The sequence below is a fragment of the Alligator sinensis genome, unplaced genomic scaffold (assembly GCF_000455745.1).
Source record: "Alligator sinensis unplaced genomic scaffold, ASM45574v1 scaffold469_1, whole genome shotgun sequence".
Lineage (NCBI taxonomy): Eukaryota > Metazoa > Chordata > Crocodylia > Alligatoridae > Alligator > Alligator sinensis.
In genome coordinates this window covers 3,444,979-3,448,965 of record NW_005841934.1, presented here as the reverse complement: position 1 = coordinate 3,448,965, position 3,987 = coordinate 3,444,979, and the positions used below count along the sequence as shown (strand labels likewise).

Sequence of the window (3,987 nt, the reverse complement as noted above, 5' to 3'; positions counted from 1 at the left end):
CATTCCTGCACCAAAGTATTTTCCACTGGAATTTTGTATCCTTGCTGGTAGCAAGGGAAGGTGACTGCGTTTAGCTGTTTGGTGACAAATGCCTGGTTGATGCATGTACTTACAGAGCCAGATTTTCAGCTGGCAAAATCAGGAGAGCCGCAGCATGCTCAGGAGAGAGGCACTGGTCGAAAACCAGCCAAGGGTTAGTGTGTGCAAGCGGGTTTTGGTCAAAACGCTTTTTACCTGACGGAAACAACGGCTTTACGGGCAGTGATGTGTCATTTGCCACCGATGCAGAATAGTTTTGTTGTGTCTTTGGCTTTTTCCTCTGGGCTTCTTTTTCAATCCTCCCTCCTTCAGTGGTCTGTGACAGGTCAGACATGTGCTCGGTGACAGATGTGCCCAGCCCAGGTTCTTGGCCCTGCCACAGGGCAATGCAGCCCAACGCAAGTAGTGAGCGTGAAAGTAAAATAATCCCGTAGGCCAGAACCCTTTAGGACACCCGATCCTGTTAAGAGAACAGATCCCCAGATCCCTTTAAGAAGAGCCAGGGGCAGGCTCAGTGAAGCTGTGCCCAATTTAAACCACGCCGAGTTTGTGTTTCGGTTTAGCGATGCCGACATACGTCAGCAGGGAGTCTGGGGCATCAGCAAAGCCTGCTCCGATTTCCATGGGTGCAATCCTTCAGCAGCCCGTGGCATCTCCAGTGCATCATGTGCTTTCCCCTGCCTGCTGGTGGTCTGGGAGGGAGCCAGCCCCCTCGGGGAGCTTGGTCTGGAGCATCCTGGTGCCCTCCACCCCCGGTGTACAGTCCTAGAGGTGTGCAGCTGGCAGGGAACTGCAGAGGTCACATCTAGTCCAACCTCTGCCTGAGGCAGGATCAGCCCTGTCCAAACCAGCATCTAAACCCCACATAAGACTGCCCTCAACCCTGACACAACGCAGACCTCACACCTGACCCTGCCACAGGTAAAGCAGGGGAGCCACAGCAGCCAACGTCCTGCTTATATCAGATGTTGTCAATATATGCTCAAGAGGTCCTGGTTAAAGAGCCATGCTGCCCGCTGCAAAGGAAGGCAGTCTGACCATCCTGGCTGACCCCAAATATGGCACAGGCCTGGCCCCAGGTGGAGGGGCAGGACCCTCCGCCTTTGCTCCCAGCAGAAGAATCGGCACACCCCAGTTGAAGTCCTCAGCCTTACCTGTAACCAGCAAACACCCAGTGCCTCTGGGGAGGCTTAAAAACACCCTGAAACATATAGCAGAAAAAGGCAGGGGTGGGAGCAACCATCAAAGCCCAGAAGCCTGTGAAATACCTGTGGTAGAAAATAGGCATTGCTACACCTAGATCATCCCTGCCCAGTGCCTGTCCAACCTGTCCTTGAACAGCTTCCCTAGGCGCCTATTCCGCTGCCTCCTGCTCTCGCAGTGAAGAAGTGTTTCCGGATATTCAATCTAAACTTACTTGGCTGCAACTTTAAGCCACTGGTCCACGTTTGACTCCCGTCTCTGAACCCAGGGCAAATGCACCAAGTAGATTAGGAACAAGGGGCGGCTGTGAGAGTGTGGGGACGGGGACTGAGATGCAGTGGAGCCCTGCAAGGGACGGACTCTTGTTCTGGCCAGTGACTGCGGCGGATGTACAGACGCTTCCTAGGACTGAGTCATTAAGACAGGAAGGTGCCTGTAGAAAGCAGGTAGCCTCTAGTGTGGTTTCCACTGAGTCAGACCTGTTGGGGATGCAAGGATGTCATGAAGCTGCTGGTTGATATTGCAGCACGAACACCTGTGCTTCTGGTGGGGTCTCTGTAGGTCTCCCAGCTACCAGTAAGACCTGTGCAGAGACCTGCCCTTTGGCAAAGAGAAATGCGAGTGTCAAGCCATCTTGAACTGCATGGCTCCAGCAGCCCTTTGTCAAGCACAGGGCAAGGTGTAATTAGCACTGGGTTGAGTATAGAAAGAAAAATGAGGTGTGGCTCAGGATTACACAGGGATTAAGAACAGGTATTCTTTCCTCTACATGTTACCAGGCCCAGGCCCTCCCCCCACAACAGCCAAAATACTTCTGCTGGGGTGGAGCTCCGGTTCGGGACTTGATGTCATTCATTTCAAGGAGTGTGAAGACTCAGCACCCTTGGGCCATTTCCTGGGGCCGTTCTCTGCAGGGCACTTGTAGCCTGCTGCCCACTGTTGCATGATTTGGCCATCTGTCACCAAGCACATCTCTGACCTGTCACCGAGCACTGAAGGACATTCATCGTGCTTTGTTCCAGTCTGGGCGATACACAGACAAGATCTGTAACTGCGCCTGAAGGCGTTCTCTGCAGCCCTGGGAAAGACTGCATGGGGTTTGAAAAGCTGCTGTTTGGGGACTGATACCTTAAAACCCTACTCACGGACACTCACCGGTGTGCTCTGTGTCAAGCTACTTTCCCTGCCCTCGTTCCTGGTGGTCTGCGGATCCCAAGGGAAACTGCATTTCAAGGTAAGTTTTCCCTGCGAATAACACAAGAGTGCTCGTGCTCAATGCCCAGACCAAGGCTGCATATACCAGAGTTTATTTGCTCACGACTAAGCACTCAGCAGCATTCCCACCTCTGTGCACCGTTATGAAATGAGTCCATGGTCACACTTGGTTTCCTAGGTAACCTCCCCAAAACCGCTTGGTAGCCCCAGAGACCGGCTGGCCCCACAAGTCCTGCGGGGCAGCCATCGTCTCTCCTGCGGACAAGCGGAGAGGGGAAGGTTTCCGCGACACCCCTCCTGGAAGCAGGGCAGCAATTTAAAAACAGAACTGGCAGAACGTGAAAGAAAATCGCTGTCCTGGAGAGCCTGGAAAGAATGACGGCAAAGGGCAAGGGGAACGACACGGACCCAGAACAGCGGCCCTGACAGCTGAATTTCCGGCCCTTTTCTTCATCTCCTAGCCTCTCCCTGCTCAGTAAGAGCTGCCACTTGTAGATCGGAGGCACTGGGACAATGTGCAGCTTGTGCAGCTCTTCGGAAGGGCTCAGCCTTTGCGACGAGTCTGAGCAGTCTCGCGCTGGACAGTTCCCTCTGATGGGCACTCGCTGAACCGGGTTCCTCCGGAAAAAGAAACACAGCCCTTAGCTGAGATACCTCCCAGGTGGATCTGCCTGGAGCCCTGAAATAGCTGGTCCAGCAGTCCATGCGTAGACCAGAGTAAGAGGGGCCCGCCAGCCTGGCACTGAGGCTGGGGCTTCGTCCGGAGAGGGGCAGAGGTTTCACACGTGACATCAGGCCTGGTCCAGCCCATTGTGACTGTTGCTCTAGATTTCTCCAGATGGTATATTTTTAAATTAGAAATGGGCCAGGATCAAACCCTCCCATCCAACCCCGTGGGATACTGTGACGTGGACATAAAAGGCGACTCAGATCTCAGCCACCACCGAGGGAGGTCCTGCAGTCACCAGCCTGTGCCAGCTTCTGCCCATTTTTGGACCAGGTTTTCGGCTGCAGTCAGTCAGGGAAGCCTCACCAGCAGCAGAGCTGTGCGGTGCCAGGTAGCATCGCCAGATACCTCCAGTGCTAGAAGCAGTGTAGCCACGTGAGTACAGTCTGTGCCCAGGCTAATCAGTCCTGCACCGTGCTGTGTGGACAGGAGCCTTTAAGCGAGCTCGCAGTGCTCCAGCTAGGCGTGCCACTCTTTTGTTATGTGCCTGCGGTTATCCTGTGTGCCCAGAGCCTTTGCCAATTGAGCCAGGGGGAATCAAGGGGAAATGCAAACCTCCCGGCTTCCCCAAGACCTCAGACTGGAGGGGCCATGAGGAGTAGCAGGGGCCAGGCCCCTTCCCTTTCACCGGACAGGCTGAGGCCATATGGGATGAGAGGAAAGGGGAGCTCACCTTGAAAAATATTTACTAAGCCAATCTTTAGCTCCAAACGCCAAGGGCAAAATTCTCTTCTCGGAGCCCCGTGGCCTGTCCTGCTGCCTGACCTCTGCAGTTCTCGCTGCACGGCACCTACCTGAAGGGA

General features: G+C 54.4%; 1 protein-coding gene and 1 long non-coding RNA gene across 3 annotated transcripts in view; one reads left to right on the top strand and one right to left on the bottom strand.

The window, feature by feature from the left end:
- Positions 1–3,987, top strand: part of LOC112549583 — a 231,558-nt gene that overhangs the window by 24,049 nt on the left and 203,522 nt on the right. The gene's annotated exons all lie outside the window — the stretch shown is intronic.
- The window catches only part of FAM107A (family with sequence similarity 107 member A), a 22,123-nt gene that overhangs the window by 8,364 nt on the left and 9,772 nt on the right, over positions 1–3,987 (bottom strand). The window contains exon 2 of one of the 2 annotated variants that reach the window (XM_025199014.1): positions 2,398–2,487. The exons of the other annotated variant lie outside the window; for it this stretch is intronic. The gene's annotated coding sequence lies outside the window, so the exon portion shown is untranslated. The remainder of the gene's footprint in view (positions 1–2,397; positions 2,488–3,987) is intronic. 2 annotated transcript variants of the gene reach the window in all.